This window comes from Papaver somniferum, unplaced genomic scaffold, assembly GCF_003573695.1.
Source record: "Papaver somniferum cultivar HN1 unplaced genomic scaffold, ASM357369v1 unplaced-scaffold_22, whole genome shotgun sequence".
NCBI classification, from domain to species: Eukaryota; Viridiplantae; Streptophyta; class Magnoliopsida; order Ranunculales; family Papaveraceae; genus Papaver; species Papaver somniferum.
This window is the reverse complement of record NW_020632152.1, coordinates 2,439,080-2,457,813: the sequence shown is the minus strand read 5'-3', so window position 1 is coordinate 2,457,813 and position 18,734 is coordinate 2,439,080. Positions and strand designations below refer to the sequence as shown.

Sequence of the window (18,734 nt, the reverse complement as noted above, 5' to 3'; positions counted from 1 at the left end):
TGGATCTCAAGGTAGGCGTGGTCTGTCATCAAAAGAGGTGGGAATACTTTAACTCTTTTGTGATCATTATTGTTTTCTTTTACAAAAGTTTATGTGTATCAACTCATGATTTGTCCGTCATGCATCCCATGCTTTGTTTTAAATTGCATTATGATATTTTTGTTGATTCTGTTAATCGTTCCATGCATTGGAAAGGAATTGTAATGCTTTGTTGTCATATGAATTGTTATGGGAAATGAGAATCTTCACATGTGGTATATAGGATACGCTCCTTCACATTTATATGTACATGAATTCAGCTTTTATGCTTAGAGTGGGTCACCATGGTCTTGGTGATATCAATAACTATTAGGTGTGGATTGCCGGTATTTAGGGATTCACAACCATATTATATATTGTTTGACGAAGGAGTTTGTCCTTATACATGTTTGTTATTTTAGTGACTTGGTCACTATCTGTTATTTCAGAAAACATGTATTGTTTTCTAAATCTTGCTTATGATTTCTTAAAAGTTAAATGTTATTTCTACTGGGCACTTTGTGCTCACCCTTTTTCACTTTCAGTTTTCAGAGACAGATTAGAGTTGCGCAGCGAAAGCTCGAGGAGTTGACTTCGTTAAATAGTTAACTTCTGTATGACTATTATGTTTGTTTATTCTATTCACAAACAAAATAACTATTGTATATGTATCACTTGGGAGAAGTTTTTGTATATATATATATTTCTGAGCGGGGCTAACTTTGGGTTAAGTTCTGAAGCGGATTTGTTAATTGAATACTTAATTAAATGATTTAGTTCTTAGTGCCTCTTTATTTAGTTAATCTCTTGGATTAGTCAGCTGCTAGCTTAGGGGGCGCTACAAAAACCGTCACAAATAGCAAAAAGACTTTCCCATATTTAGGAGAGTCTTGTAAAAGGAAAATAGCTTTGCTTAGCTTCCAAGTTATTGTTCACTATAAATAAAGGGTTCGTGAACACCTTCAGGACGTTGGGGACACTCATCGTTCCCTGATTATGTGGAGAGATCGTGTATAGATTCAGGCGGTTCTCCGTAGATTGAGAGCACTAACGCCCGGTACTGGAAGTTGAAAACCGGGATAGACCGGTACAGACACCGGTTCTTGGGGGGGGGACAGGACTTGAACCGGACCATATGCATGCTAAATGCAACATTATGAGCCATTATACAACAACTACGCCAAAATGCAGCTTCTAAGGTACATTTTTCTTATACTGATGGTGTTTTAAGGGTCGCATAGTGTTGTTCCTTCAGCTTCTCCTTGGTGCACTAAATTGCTTGAATAGTTTCATTCCAATCCTAGTGGAGGTCATTCTGGATATTTAAGAACTTACAAGCGTTTGCAACAAAGTTTTTATTGGAAGGGAATGAAAAGTTCAGTCAAACAGTTTATTTCTCATTGTGATACTTGTCAACGCAATAAGTCTGAAGCCGTGTCTCCACCAGGGCTTTTGAGTACACTGCCAATTCCTGCAGACATATGGCTCGATATTTTGATCGACTTTATTGATGGATTTCCAAGTTCTAGTCGAAAAAAATCAGTTTTGGTCATAGTAGATCGACTATCAAAGTATGCACATTGAAAAAGCGGGGGTCTACCAACACCACCCAATATTTCGATTAGCAATCTATACGGACAAACTCCGAAACACTTTACTAGAGAATCAACTAGACAGTCAGACTCAATCTAGATAAAAAATATCTCAAAGAATTTTTATCTCAATCTTTGGATTTGATCTTTACTCAAGCAAACAGAAATCTGCGAGTCTTTATCAAAGAGAGATAACTTGGACGGTACCAAAGCCCAATGTCCAAGGATCAATCAATATCAATCAACAACCAAAGGTTGGATTTCCAATTGATGATCTTAACGCACAACCTGTATTATTTCAATTATATAAAATATAATGCTGAAAAGAAATAACACAGACACCAGAAATTTTGTTAACGAGGAAACAACAAATGCAAAAAAACCCCGGGACCTCGTCCAGATTAGATACACACTGTATTAAGCCGCTACAGACACTAGCCTACTGCAAACTAACTTCGGACTGGTCTATAGTTGAACCCCTATCAGTATCCCACTGATACAAGGTACAGTTGCACCTCTACGCCTCTGATCCCAGCAGGATACTACGTACTTGATTCCCTTTGCTGATCTCACCCACAACAAAAAGTTTCTACGACCCAAAATCGCAGGATTTAAATATGGAAAATTTCTTGTTTGGTCCTAGGCCCATATAGTTATTTATAGTAGGGTCCAACCGGAATTTTTTTTTATCCGGAGGTCCAAAATTAATTAAAACATGAAAATGTCCATAATGCCCATTACTACCAAACGTGTGTGTTTACACTGCTTACAAATTTGAGTACATATCTGGTACACTGCTTAAAAATTCGAGTACATATTTGCTACACTGTTTACAAATTTGAGTACATATCTGTCTGAGTACATATCTGTCGTACTGCTTACAAATCCAATTATATATCTGAATGCTTAAAAATTCGAGTACATATTTGCTGCACTGCTTCCAGGTAGAGTACAAATCTGTAAGAATCAATGATAAATAAATTAGAAAACGTATTACATCACATACATTGTAGGATCATACAATGTAGCAACCCAACCTTCTATGTTCCTCCAAATCCATTTTCAGCACACCTTCTTTCAAACACACATCACAACCAATTTGTAACTTTATCAAGACCACCACCAATTTCACAAGCTTGCAAATCTGAACCAATAGCAACTCTTGTTCCTATCATTCAAAACCTGTCATTTCTTGCAATAAGTTCTGAACTGCAGCTCCAGATCATCTCCATATCCAATTCCAGTACTGAATCAAACGTAACAAAGATCATTTATTATAGTATTTCATATACGTACTGAATCAAACATAACAAAGAGCACTTCCTATCAGTATGTGACATATGTACTGAAGATTCATGAAAACACAAAGAGAAAGCACAAAGAAAATGGCGAGTACAAACCTGTGTATGAATCATTCGGAAAGTAGACATCAGTATACAATGAGCTAGTGTACTCTCTGATCCATTTAGAAAGGCATTTATGAAGGAACTGTCGGGACTATCAATTAATACCAGCATTACATAGCCTGGTTTCCAGAAGGAAGGCAAAATGATGATGCTTATAATAGATGTATGCATATGAGTAAGTATTTGGATTGGATCACTCAGCATCAGACATGTTTTGAACCTGTAAATGTGACAAAGATGTAACAGTATTAATACACAGTATTTCACATATGTACTGATGGATCAATACTAAAACAAGTGAGAGATCTATGAAAAAAACATAATCTAGGAGCAGTTTCTATGAGTATGCCATATATGTACTGCAGATTCATGAACTACAAATCAAACTACATGACAAGAATAATTAAGGATCTATCAGAAATAGCAGAATCTAAGCACATAATATGGTATTTGACATATGTAATGATGGATCAAACTAAAAAAAGTGAGAGATCTATGAAAGAAAAAGAATCTAAGAGCAGTTTTCTATGAGTATGCCATATATGTACTGCAGATTCATGAACTACAAAACAACTGCATGACAAGAATAATTAAGGATCTATGAGAAACAGCAGAATCGAAGCACATAATGCGGTATTTCACATATGTACTGATGGATCAAACTAAAAAAGTGAGAGATCTATGAAAGAAACAAAATCTAAGAGAAGTTTCTATGAGTATGTCATATATGTACTGCAGTTTCATGAACTACAAATCAACTTCATGACAAGAATAATTAAGAATCTATGAGAAACAACAGAATCGAAGCACATAATACGGTATTTCACATACGTACTGATGGATCAAACTAAAAAAATGAGAGATCTATGAAAGAACCAGAATCTAAGAGCAGTTTCTATGAGTATTCCATATATGTACTGATGGATAATACGATCTGAAAGTACAAACAAATCGAAAACAGAAAAATAATAAAATCGATAGCTAAAATCATTAAAAACATGATAATCTAACCAAATAACAGAATAAATATGAACAAGATTCATAAAAAAAGAACAAAAACGACCGAGCTCTATGAGTATTCCGTATATGTACTGCTGGATAATACGATCTGAAAGTATAAACAAGCCTGATTTTGAAGCGAAAACAGAAAGATAATGAAATCGAAAGCATAGATCTCTCACTTTTTTAAGAATCTATGAGAAACAACAGAATCGAACAATCACAAAGAAGATTTATAAAAACAGAAACAAAAAAAGAAATTCACAAATAGAAATATAAACAATGTAAATCACAGAAATCACAAACATAGAGAACATCATTATAACCGAGTTACCAAAATCATGAAATCTATCTAATCTTTATGATTCAGTTGAAAGATTAGATAACATACCTGCAAAAAGAGGGCGACCTTCAGAAACCCTACGTCTAAATTCATCAGCACCAACAACAGCAGAAGAAAGAGAAAGGAGAGAAGAAAACCGATCTAAAATTTTTTGATCGAGAATATAGAAAACTTAAAATGTTATTTGTTAGGTGAAGGTTATTTTAGGAAATTTTGAAATACACATCTTTGGTCCCGCACGTATACAGGACCTGGGCTTAAAAAATTTGGTCCATTTTCATGTTTTCTTTTAATTATGGACCTCTGATTAGTGGGCTTTAATGGGTGGACCTGCCACTAACTAAGAACACTATAATGGTACCTATTGGTAATTCCTAGTTTAAATATAAACAAATTTGTCTCACACAGAAAAGTCTATCAAAGGATAAATCTGTCTCCCACAGATAAATCCTAGGTTTTGTTCCGTCTTTAGATATGAAATCAAGGTAACAAGAACCAATTGATAATCCGGTCTTATATTCCCGAAGAACAGCCTAGATTAATCAATCACCTCTCAATAATCCTTCCTGACTGCACAAGCGGATTATCGAGGAATCACGAACAGTGAGACGAAGATGTCCGTGACTTCTTTATCTTACCTATCGGAGAACTCAAACGTTCTCAAGACAATCAATCGATTGTACTCGTATGATAGAAAAGTAAAATCAGATCACACAACTACGATAAAAGTAGTATCGGTCTGGCTTCACAATCCCTATGAAGTCTTTAAGTCGTTAACCCGAATTTAGAGAAGAAACTCAAGGGTTAATGGAGATCGACTCTAGCGAGCGCACTAGTATCACACAGACGTGTGGGGATTAAGTTTTGTTCTAGCTAGATGTCTCCTATATATAGCCTTTCAAATCAGGGTTTTGCCTTAGTAATTAAGCAATCCATATTCACCGTTAGATGAAACCTGATTTAGATTCAAGCTAATATTTCTCAACCGTTAGATCGAAAAACAAATATTGTCAAACACACTTGTGGTAAACGATTTCTAGGTTCGTGAAAACCGGCCCAAACGTGTACGCTTATGTTGGTTCAACTTAGTAACCAAAAGAAAACCATATGATCTTCTCATATTGACCTGGTTCCTCATTCATCATAACTAGTTCACTTGACTCAAACGAACTAGTTAGAGAGTCATTCAATTGCTATGAGATCTTATGTAACTACACAAAACACAATTGAAATTAAGATGATTCGATTCGATTGAACCGGCTCATGAACATTATAGCCACGGTTTGCATTAAGAATTCCTTAGTAATTTAATGTTTCATGTTCAGAGCACATCTTTAGATCATAACCTCTTAAGTACACAAACAAGTTCGAGGACTTAAGTTTAATCGGTTGAGTTTTCGAAACTCAGCAGAAATTCTCGGGTCGAGAACTTCCGCCAGTTCGCGGACTGGGTTCGCGGACTGAGCACGCAAACGAGTTGATGTAAAAACCCAGCAGAAATTTTCGGTTTGAAAACTCCCGACAGTTCGCGGAGTGAGTCTGCGGACTGGGTTCGCGGACTTAGAAAGCCAATTCCACAATCCACCCGATTCTTCTTGCTCAACAAAGTTCGAAAACTTCGGTTCAAGGAATACATGGTTATGTAATCCAAACTCTCATTTCAATCATTGAGACATTCTCAGAGGACGCTATATAACCGTTATTCACAGATCGTCTCACGTCATAGTAATTCTCAAATATGATTGAAAGATGAAGATAAACCTGATCAAAGTGAGACGCTTTACCAACACATGAATTTCGAGAAAAAGATAAGCATTGAATACTCAGCTCGAAATATCAAATGTGTTTGATCTAGTCTATATAGCATACGACTTTTGTCTCATAAGAAGTAGAAGATTGAATAGATAGACTTTTGAGTGATAGATAAGTTCAAGTCTTCACATACCTTTTTTTTGATGAAGTTCCACGATTCCTTGTGCAGATCTTCGTCGTTGTCGTTGAATCGCCATGAAGTCCTTGAGCTCAACTATACTTTTCCTATCCTAGTCCGAGACTTAGGTAACAGGCTAGAAATCAAGACTTATAGTTTTGATCATTAACATTGACAAACATGCTTGATATAGCAACGCATGCGAGGTTGACCGAGCTATGCTCTAACACACATTTTATACCTCTCACTCAACCTTATACTGCTAGTTCTGTGGCTGAGATTTTTGTGCGTGAGTTTGTGCGATTTCATGGAATGCGAAGAAGTATAGTAAGTGACAGAGACCCGATTTTTATCACCAATTTTTGGGAAGTATTTTTTGCACTCCAGAATACTACTCTTTGTCGTAGTGCTGCATACCACCCACAGTCCGATGGGCAAACAAAGGTGACAAATAGAACACTTGAGTGCTATCTTCGCTGTTTTGAAAGTACAAAACCAACTAATTGGGTTAAATGGCTACCTTGGGCAGAATGGTGGTACAACACAAGTCATCATTCAGCTATTAAAATGACACCATACCAAGAAGTTTATAGCAGAACTCCTCCAACAATTTCTAGCTATCTTCTTGGTTCCACAGCTGTTCATGATGTTGATAGTAATCTAAAGGCGAGGGATCATACATTGAAGATCTTGAAATATCACCTTGAAGCTGCTCAGACAAGGATAAAAAATAATGCTGATGCACATCGCACTGAAAGAATGTTTGAGGTTAATGACTGGGTATTCTTACGTATTCAACCATACAGGCAATCATCAGTTAGTAATGAACCTTTTTCAAAACTCTCTCCTAAATTCTATGGTCCATTTCGTGTCCTTGAGAATATTGGAGAAGTTGCATACAAATTGGAGTTACCTGTTACCAGTCGCATACACCCAATTTTTCATGTTTCACAACTTAAACTGAAACTTGGTGTTACTTCTTCTGTTGAACAAACTTTGCCTTCCATAATTGATTATGACAAATGGGAACCTGACATTGTTTTGGATAGACAAATGTATAAGAAGAATAATAGTGTTGGTACCAAGTGGTTAATTCAGTGGAAAGGACATCCTTCAGATGACGCAATATGGGAAGACGCAGATGACATTCTCATGCGTTTTCCAAAGTTTAAGGCTTGAGGACAAGCCATGTTTCCAGCGGGGTGGGATGTTACGACACCAACTCTATATGCTACCTATTTAGTTTGCTTAAGTTCTTTTGTTTAGCTTCCTTAATTAAGTCAGTTTCCTTAGTTAGATAAACTCTTTATTTCAGCATCTTTATTACTTGAACATCAAGTTTAGTTGAATATAAATACGTAACTCGAGTTGTATTTATTATCAATTAATATAACAAAAGTTTTGTTTATTTAGTTTCTTCTCAGAGTTGGTGGCTGACCCCTAATTCAAAGGGTTTATCCAGCTCTTTCTTGTGTTTCAATCTTCTCTCCAGTGTTAAAGATTTAGAACCTTAACAGTTGCATCTAGGAATGATAAATACCAAAAATTTTGATCAATTTTTTTTAATATGTTTCGATCAAAAGTAATGAGTATCTGGGGAAATTAGTGATTCTTACTGAATTAGGTATGAATTATTCTTCTATTTACTACTTAAGCTTCAATTTTTTTTCTTGAATTTTAGCTAAATTGAAAAATTAGGGTTTCATAAGTTTGAGAATTTCATTGGGGGTTTAGAAATTGTATTGAAATATAACAATTGATACTCTGATAGGAACTAGGTTTTGTCCCTATAATTTGTCTCAGGTGAAAACTATTAGAAATTTTCATAATGAAGCCATGATTTGTGGTAAACTGATGAAATTTAATTTATAGAGAAATATTGAGAATAACAAGGAGCAAATAGACGGGTTTGATGTTAATGAAATATCGATTGTTGCGGCATCAGTTCATATAAAGGGAATAATTGATTCTTTTGCTAATATTCTTGCCCCTGTCTGCTTCCTTTGACCTTGTCTTTGTTTGTTCTTGATAAATGATGTTTTGATCTACCAATACTATAACCTGGATGTTATCATTCCTAATTTAATTCCATATATCAACTCCTTTTGTATATTTGACTTCATGTGGTATTTGCTTGCCCTGCTATGAGATACTACTACAGGATGAGTTGATTCCTTGCTTTCTTTTTTCTAACATGTTGCTGAGACTTGTATGTTAACCTGATATGAGATACTACTACAGGATGAGTTGATTCCTTACTGTTTAAAGATGCTAAATTTCTGACCAACCAATTTCGATTGTCTTTAGATGCCAACTAAATTGCATTAGGTTTCAGGTGTTGTCCTGGCCAATTTCGTGATGCTTATTATATTTTGAGATTCTTTTTCTTCTTCATCACTTGTTGCTTATTGTGATTGTCATTGACTCATTTACATAGTCCTGAAATCTCTCATAAATCATAAAAGTCTCTTATAAAATCCATTTGCATCTTCTATTAGTTGCTATATACTGATAGATGTACAAAATGATATCAAATGTTAGCTACTTAGTAAGGAAACGATGTCTTGTTGGCCTCTGGTAGTTACTCTCCGGATTACATGCTAAACTGCAAAAAAACAGATTCTAGACTTTTTTAAGAAGCATTGGCAAGGATGATAATAATTGTACAAGTGACAATGAAGACGTTAAAGGTGTCGAAAACCCATCATCAGTTTATCATAGACAGCTATTCGTTATATTAGTTTATGTTGAATAAGACGTTAAAGGATTCAATCAGCTGTTGTTGCACGCAATGGTGGTGGTTTGTTTTTCCCTAATTCCGATTTTGTGGCTTACCATGAATTGATTGAGGTTACTTAGATAATGATGATGATGATTGATAATGATGATAATGATTCATTGAGGTTCCCTAAAGAATGTTTTATTACAATTCCTTGTCATTTCTCACAATCTGTAATTATTACTCAATCTACTTATGTTTTGGATTATATGTTACTTGTTAGTTGAGAGATACTGATTGTATTTATTCAATCTTTTTAACATGTACTCTATCTGCCATCCTAAATTTTCTGCGTGCAAACCCGTTCGTAGTAGCCATGGTTGTGATTATAATATTATGTTTCCTCGCTGCACTTCTGTACCATAAGAGAAATAGAATAAGAAATTTCTTCTTCCCCCAACAGGTTCCTTTAGATATCCCTTTAGTTCTTCCCACTTTCGTTTTTGATGGAAATGAACATGAGAAAGATGAGTGTATGATCTGTATGGAAGATTTTGAAGATGGAGATTTGATGAGTTTAATGCCGTCGTGTGGGAATTACGCTCATGAACATTGTCTTCAGCACCAGTACATCAACATAAGGAATGGTAAAAGTTTCCCTTACTGTAGGCCAACTATTACCCTGCAAGCAATGGTTTAGTTATACTTACATTGTAAATAAATAAGGTAGGTATTCGTACTTGGGTATGTTACACTATCTATTTGAGAGTTTTCTGCCGCATTTGGATTTTCTGCTAACTGCTGGTTGTATTAACCTCGTGTGCCAGGAAAAAATAACAAGTGGTGAGAAGGGCGAAAAAATTCTGGGCGAGCTTAGGGATTATTCAAATACAACTAACATATATGTAACATTGTACATTTTGAAATGCAAAAATTATCCATGAATCATATTTGTTTTTATTAATATATAAAAATATCACATGAATCACATATGATAAAAAGAAATTGTATGAGACTTATATTACGTAAGATGTTTGTTATGTTTCGCATATAAAATGTTTAGTAATACGAGAAACCTAAGATAATATACCGGTAATAGTACCAAAAACCTAAAAAAAAATATGTTAATAATAATACTTTCTCATGTTAATAGTTCAATATTTTTCACAGTTAAAAAATAAATAAAACCAAATTGCATGCATATATAAAGAGCGAATATTACGTTTGTTTTCTATTTAGTATCATTTGCTAAGAGAACCAACCAAAAGAAGTGGAAATGACTTTAAAAGAGCAAGGAAGTTGACTAATGAAGAAGGGACCAAAGAACAAAATTAAGTCATTCAAATCCAGGAGTTATTAATACCATCTTGAAGAAACGAGAATACGAAGTGAACGCAAAAATAATTAGGTCACTTCGAGTCCGGATGAATAAGTTATAAGAAAAACATTGCATTCAAATTTAATTTGGTTTTTGTTGGTTGTTGGGCTTTATTGGGCCTTCTGGTGTATGTGTTATTTCTTTTTCCGCATTATATTGTTTATCTTTATAATTGAAATAACACAGGTTGTTTGTTGATCAATCACAATAGGGAGGTCCAACCTTGTTAGTTTGAAAAGACTTGATTGATCCTTGGACATTGGTTGTTGGTACCGTCCAAGAACTCTCTTTGTAGTTAGGTTCACAAATTCAATTCTGTAAACGTTTAACAATAAGAGAGAGAGAGAGAGAGAGAGAGAGAGAACTCTAGGCATTTTCCTTTATCGAGTTTTTACTCTCGGAGTTGTGTTGAGTTTTTCCATACAAATTGCCTAAGAAAAAGTTGGTGATGTATCTTGGTAACCCTAGAACATTCAATTGGTAACAGGACATACAAACACGTTAAGACCTAATAAGTATGTGTTTGAAGTAGTCTAACTATATGGATAGAGACGAAATCTCTAATAAATGCTGCACCGGTTTAAAATAAGTTGTTTCCATGGATCCTATAAAAGAGTCTGATTTGTCAAACTCTCCTAGAGACGAACACCGTGATTCCATAAAACAATCAGATATCGATAAGTGTCATTCCCAATATTATACAGATGAATCTGACTCAAAAGTAGAATGGGAAGTAGCAAAGGAAAGCTCTAAAATTTTCAAATGTATAGAATTTCAGAAATTCGAGTTACTTCGGCTGTGACATTATTTCTAAATATGATTCCAAAACAAGGTTATCTCTTGAAGATCGCTCAACCAACGAGTAAGAATTCTGCTCCAAGTTGTGATAGTGAATTCAAAGAAACTACTATGATGAAAGCTTTTGAACAAGGTGATAAACTAGAAAAAGTAAGAACAAATTTTGTTCATGATATTCTAGCAAAATCGCAATCAGAAACTAATTATCAGAGCACTGCTTTGATAGGAGATGATCAGTTGAATTTTTCTAACCAAGATAAGACTGTGTCTCCAAGGAGGAAAAGTTCTTTACAAAATGAAATTGTCAAGACTACCCATTCTGATCTCATTGAAATCAGAAAGTGTGTTTCTATTGCAACACTAAAGGATATGTTCAAAGAAAGTGTAAATTGAGGTTGAAAAGATTTCAGTTTGACCACCTTCAAAACACCTTGGATTTGATTCTGAAAGGTGTTACTGATACTCGGATGTCTAGACCTCTTGAGACAAGACCACATGCAAACAATTATGCTTCCAGGAATGTCAGCACTTCACGGTCCACGGATAAGGGTAGTATGCAAAATATGTTTAAAAAGAACTTTGTGAAACCATCACAAATATGCGTTCGAAAGAATACATATATACCTCTGAAAAAGGTGGAAACTTTTGAAACGGCTCAACCAGCTAACATGAATTTGATCATTACATGAACCATAGTATTTTGTGTTTTCCCCTCAAAATAAATAATTATTTTGCATTATCCCCTTTACTAATTATTAATTGGTGAAACACCCTACACGTTATAACTGCCGTGACTGTCCAATTAAGTTACCACGTGTACTTCACGTGTTGTAATATTAAACGTGAACGAGAGTATTCTGCAACAGATTTTTATTCATCTCCATCCCCGTCCACTTCTCTGCAACAGCTAAAAACGAGAACCCTAGTTTTCTTTAATGGCATCGTACTTGAAGCTTATTTAAAACTGATTTGAAACCCGTAAAGTTACATCATTATTTTTTCCTTAACAATTGATTACATTTCTATACATATGTTAACAGAGAAAAGAAAAACTCTAATTTGTTTAATCATGATATGCTATGTTGGTTAGGATGAAAAAAAATTTAGTAATAGATGTCGCGCTGCTGCTACACCCACATTAAGCCTCCTCCGGAAGAAACCCCACTTCACCAAATAGGTAATTAGTTAAATCCTTTGAATCAATTGCTGAATTTGATGATAAAGCGCATGTTGATTGGTTTTGAATCACATCCAAAAATTGATGTTGTGGAAGTATTTGTAGCAGCAGATGACGGAGAAAGTAAAGGTGTACAAAATTCAAATTTTAGGGGTTTTGACTTTTGAGAAAACCTCATTTGTCTGCTAATCATCGTAATGCATTTGGTGATGAGGAAAATGGAAAGGAATTGAATCAATCCAAAGAAAAGTCTAATAAAAAAAAGAACTTCACACTACGAGATTTTCCTACCTATTAGATGTAAGACTGCAATCGAAGCTGCTTCCATGGAAGTCCATGGAAGAATTCAATACTGCAAGTTACAGAAGTGATAGGTGGCGCGAAGGTCACTAGCTGAATTGGGTCCCCTTAATTCACCAACTCCGGTTTCTTTTTTTCCCATTTTTGAAGAAAATTAGTTTCAGGGAAAACTGGGTGAAGAGGCCGGAGACGATGAATAAAGGCACGACTCACGCGTGTAGCACATGCACAATTTGTTGGGAGATAGTGGTGGTTATAACGTGTAGGACGTTTCACCAATTAGCAATTTATAAAGGGATAATGCAATATAGCTATTTATTTTTAGGGGGAAACACAAAATCTCCGAAAAATAATAACAATAAAAAATATCTAGAGATTAAACAGACAAGACTATTAAATGCCCACGAAAATATCTGATATAACATGAATGACATTGATGTACGACGTTTGTATAGTTTCAATAACGTTGATCTATTAGTTTCATTTAATTAACCAATATCATTTATTTTGTGCAACGTATTTTTCGGTGTGCAAACGGATATTGACGTTGCGTCCTTGTGCAACGTCAATATTCGTTGCACAACCCCGAAATTGATGTGTTGCAAAATTCAAGATATGGTGTAGTGTAAGGCTGGATAGTTCCTAAAAGAACGTGGGTCAGCTGAGGTGGAAGAGTCCGACTGGATAAAGCTTGCGGTGAACGAAGGTACCATTTGTACGGAAGATATCAGGATACGATGTACCCAAAGACAACAAAGATATATCTGGAGCAGAAGAGGCTATATATACTAAGCTTCACCAACAAATAAAGGGGGTTGGGTTGGTTAGGAATTAGGGAAAAGACTTAATTTCTCTCTCTACTCTCTCTCTTACTCCCTCCGTCTCTAAAAGATAGGCAGGTTTGTGTGTAAATTTACACACAAACCTGCCTATCTTTTAGAGACGGAGGGAGTACTTTTTAGGGCTTCATACTTTCTTTAATGGAGTTCTTCCACCCAAATGTAACAAGATCACCAATAAACTAACAATATTTCCCCGTGGACGTAGGTTAAGATTAACCGAACCACGTAATCTCTTGTGTGATCTATTAACTTAGTTGCACTTACATTATATTCTCACTTAAATATTTACTTACTGAGTTATCTCAGTTCTATGAGATATCTCTGTTTTCTGAGTTATCTCTGTTTTCTGAGTTATCTATTCATCTGATATATTTCTTTATTTAGCTTATTTGCTTATTCGTCTCTGTTTTACAGACTGATAGACACATTTTTGTGTATAATTTGTCTCGATTCTATATATTGATAGTTCTCATTTTTGTACTTATTATGGTGTTTTATGTGTGTGTAGGTATTTTTGGCCAATAAATATTTTTGGAAAAATCGGCTCGAAAAGGTGTCTAAAAGCGCCCGGAGGACACTTGTTATTCAGACTCTCAGCATGGATAAGGGGCACCCTATGGACACCCCAAGGAAGCTGCTAAAGGCACCCCTACTCTGGATAGGGGGCGCCTCTTCTTCTTCACAATTCGAATCGGAATTCGGCGGGAAAAACGGCAGCAGTCGTGAAGGTTTGGAATTGGATTTCGCAAGGGATTCGACCATATTCGATTGCAGATATTTGTTGGGCTGGACTTTCTAGATCACAACAGGGCTGGTAGATTGTTTGGACTCAACCAATTGAGGCTGGATAAGCCGCGAGAAGAAAACAGAGGAGGAAGAAGTTTTCGGGCTATGTTGAGATTATATTTGGCAGTTACGGGTGATTTGAGGGAAGATAACCCTTCCTGAGATTCGTATCAATCTAATAGAGGAACTGAAATGACCTGTATAGCTCAGAAACACGTAGAAAAGAGTTTGGAAAGTGGAAAAGTCCGAGACTTTCTTCCGAAGTAAAGAGAGAATTAAATCGAGTATTCGAGTTCCTGTTGGCTATAAAAAGGTTGCTTCAAGTCACAGAGAGGGTCAGACAACTTTAGGAGTGGTTTAGAAGAGAACAGAGAGCTAAAATCACGAATTGGAGTTTTATTTCTGCTGGTGCTGCTGAAGAACACGAAGAACATCAACCCACGCCCAACTGTCGCAGAACACTGTCGTTGTTCTACAGCACTTCGCTTCTATCGTTACTATAGCAGTCTTATTCCTTCTGTTTCTCTTGTAATAGTCGATCTGCAACACATATAAACGTTGCGATTGAACTGTTTTACTCCCTTTGAGTCTCTTCACTTTTGAAAACACCTTTTGAGCAATGGAAAAATATTTTGAACCTGTTTTTTATATGAGGAGCTAAACCCCATTGCTGAGGCGATAGAGGAAGCTATTTTTACAATAAAAAGTGGTATTTTCTATTTATCTTATTCATTACAATTATTTACATGATTATTTGCCTTGTTTGAGAATTGTTTTAATGATTTTTATTCAACAATTGTGATTTCCATTGATGGTATATGCTTGGACTTAGGTTTTTGATATCCCATGCTTCTGATTTAAACTTGTTATTTTAAAAATCTACTTGTTGCAACATCTTAGAATCAAATTAAACGAAAAAAATGAATAAATATAAATATTGGATTTAAATCACTTTGAACTTGGAAAATAGTGGAATCTTAGCCTCAGTGTTCTTTTAATATTGATAACAACATCATCTTTGTTTGAGTTTTCTATTTTTGTTTTAGAATTTAAGTCTATATTTTATCCTTCGCAAGTCTGAGAATCGAACCACTTTTATCACTATCTACAACCACATCAATTTTTGGCGCCGCCGACGCGGATTTGCTTTTAGTGTTTTTAGACTTCGTTTTCTTTTATTTTTTTTTATTTTTTAGGTTTTTATTATTTTTGTTCTTTTTTACGTTTTTGGGTATTTATCTTTTGTCTACAGGTTTTGGATCATAAAGCGAATTGAGCCAAGGAGTTTGGTGATTTCGTAAAGACTGGAACTTAAAGCATAAATACTTGGAGCGAAAGCTTAAAGCGAAAAGAACGGAGAAGAAGACAATTTCTTTTTAGATATTTTTTTTAGGGTTTGTTTATTTTTCTTTACAAAAAAAAGAAAAAAAAGAGAGAGAGAATTGTATTAGGGTTTGTTATTTTTATAATTTTTCTTTTCTTTTTTGGACACATGGACATTGGACTTTGGACATTATTATTTTTTTTAAAACCCTAAGGAAGGGTTGGTTTAAATACAAACTGTGTGCAGGGAAGGACGGTGATTACGATATCGCCTCGGCTCCTCGGGTTCGTACATGACATAGGATTCGTGGCCCGAGTCGACTTCAGCGGTTCTTCGCCCGTCTGGTACGGGAGGTAAGTTTTTCGAAACACCCGCGAATCCCCTGTCAGCGGGTTTACTGTATTCCTTCGTTTGCATATATGTTGAGGACTTGAAAACGGATGCTTTAATTTCGTAGTAAAGGGCAAGGACTGGCCATACAAGATAAGGGTTCGGATTTCATCACCGTTCTCTTCTATCCCGCCTTAGGAAAACGAAACCAAACGCGAAACTAAGCCTAAAATTTTGACTAGAACGAGACCTATAGGGTAACGAGCTTAATAGGAAAGTCGTTCGAAGAATATTGGTTACTCTTTTGAGCATACTTCGAAGTTCTTGAAGGTTTCTGTGAGTTGAATGCGTGACTGCGCCGCCTTGTAACCGGTGACGCCATGGGTATCAAAGCTCCACTAAGCTTCCCTCGCCCCGATTCAACTTACTTTGACTCGGATTTATTCCAGAGGGGTTTGCTCAGATTGTAACGAGTTCCTTTTCGAAAGAATAAAAGCTGGTCTAGAAACAATCTAAGTGGAGCCATCATGCTTTTTGTTTACTAGAAATTTAGGTTTGATTTGGTTGAGTCAGTCTTGTTTTGTGTTTTCATTGAATTACCTACCTTATTCTGTTGCATGCCTGAACGTAAAAGAGACGCCCTAGGTAGATTTGTTAAAGAAAAACCTAGTAGTTCTAAGCGTCTTGATTACCTCAATTTAGAAAGTCCGATTCGTGAAGATTCCGTTTTTGAACGTCCGTTTGAGGAAAGAATCCCTGATAGTCCAATAACGCCAGAAATGGCAACTTTGAAAGCCTTGTTTAATCCTAGTAGGACTACTCGTCCCTCGTGTATCAGGTTACCTGAAACTGAATCAAATTATGAACTTAAGCCTGGAACCTTACAGTTTCTCCCAATCTTTTTAGGAAAAGAAAATGAAAACCCCTATTTCCATGTTAGGGACTTTGAGGAAATTTGTAGTACCCTGAAAATTAGAAACCTTGATGATGATGCTTTGAAACTTAGGTTATTCCCCTTTTCCTTAAAAGATAAAGCCAAGTCTTGGCTGTATAGTTTGGCTTCCGAATCAATTGAAACCTATGAACAACTTACATATGCCTTTTTGAACAAGTTTTTCCCTAGGAACAAAACCTCGTCTATTAGGACGCAAATCTGCACGTTTACACAACAAGAGGGAGAATCTTTGTATAGGTATTTGGAAAGGTTCAATGATTTATGATCCCAATGTCCTCATCATGGTTTAAAAAAGGTTAGGTTAGTTCAGATCCTTTATGAGGGTTTAGATTATCCCACCACAACTATAGTAGAGTCCATGTGTACAGGTGGGTTTGAAAACCAAACAGTTGATGATGCGATGACATATTTGCATGTAATCGCCGAAAAGACCCAACAGTGGGAAAGCAATAGGGTACCCCAAAAAACAATTCTTCTAGGCAGAGGAAACGTTAATAGGGTAGAAGGAAGCTTTGAATCAGATGCCAAAATTGCTGCTATATCGAAAAGGTTAGAAGCTTTAGAAGTGGGTCACACTAGTGGTAGATTGGAGCCTTTTTGGGAAGGCCAGAATAATGAAGAGCAAGCCAATGCTATCTATAATAACACTAGGTATGATAACCGTCAGAAGTTTGACCCATATTCAGAAACCTATAATCCTGGTTGGAGAAACCACCCGAACCTTTCATGGTCTAAGGGCCAGAGTCAAGGTCAGTTTAGTAATTCTAATGCTCCCCCAGGTTTTGGTTACACTAAGAATTCATCAGGCCCAGAAAACAAAACGACTATCTTAGAGGAATATATTAAGATGTTAGCAAAAACTCAGGATATGTTAGCACAGAGCCAAATTAGTTTTCAACAGGAAACCAAGCAAAACTTTCAAACTAATGCTCAGAGCCTTGCTAAGCTAGAACTTCAAGTCGGCCAAATAGCTAAGACCTTAAGTGAAAGAGATAACGGAAGGCTCCCTAGTCAGACTACCCCCAACCCTAGAGGAGTTCATGAAGTAGGTGCAAAACCGTCGAATCAATTGAATGCTATTAGAACCCTTAGGAGTGGTAGAGTAGTAGACAATCAGGTAACCATGCCCGATAGTGAACATACTGTAGTTCACCCCTCAGGACCACTAACTGAGGGGACTGATAAAATTTCCGATGATGCCAATTCGGTTCGTGAGAGGTCTGATTCTGTGCCTAGATCCCCATTTCCCCAGCTATTAGCATCAACAAAGAAGGAATCGAACTTTAATGACATATTGGAGGTTTTTAAGCAAGTTACCATAAACCTTCCTTTATTAGATGAAATTAGGCAAATTCCTGCTTATGCCAAGTTCCTTAAGGATATGTGTACGCGAAGGCGAAAACTTAGCGTCCATAAGAAATCCTTTTTAGCTATTCATGTAAGTTCAATCATTCATAACACTACCGCTCCAAAGTAAAAAGACCCAGGCTCCCCAACCATTGCTTGTACAATAGGTAAACACCGGGTATAAAAAGCTTTTAATTGACTTAGGATCCAGTGTGAACTTACTGCCGTACCATGTGTACTTACAGCTAGGACTTGGTGAAATGAAACCTACTCAGATAACACTGCAGTTAGATGATAGGTCTGTCAAAATTCCTCGAGGTGTTATCGAGGATGTTCTTATTGAGGTCGACAAGTTTATTTATCCAGTGGATTTCGTGGTCCTAGATACCCAACCTTTCCCTGAACCAGAGAACCAGATACCTGTGATTTTAGGTCGCCCATTCTTAGCTACGTCTAATGCGATCATAAACTGTCGAAATGGTGTGATGAA

At 36.1% G+C, this 18,734-nt stretch overlaps 1 pseudogene; it reads right to left on the bottom strand.

Annotated features, from left to right (window-relative positions):
- Nucleotides 1-17,085: 17,085 nt before the first annotated feature.
- LOC113340712 lies at nucleotides 17,086-17,185 on the bottom strand (annotated as a pseudogene).
- Nucleotides 17,186-18,734: the final 1,549 nt, after the last annotated feature.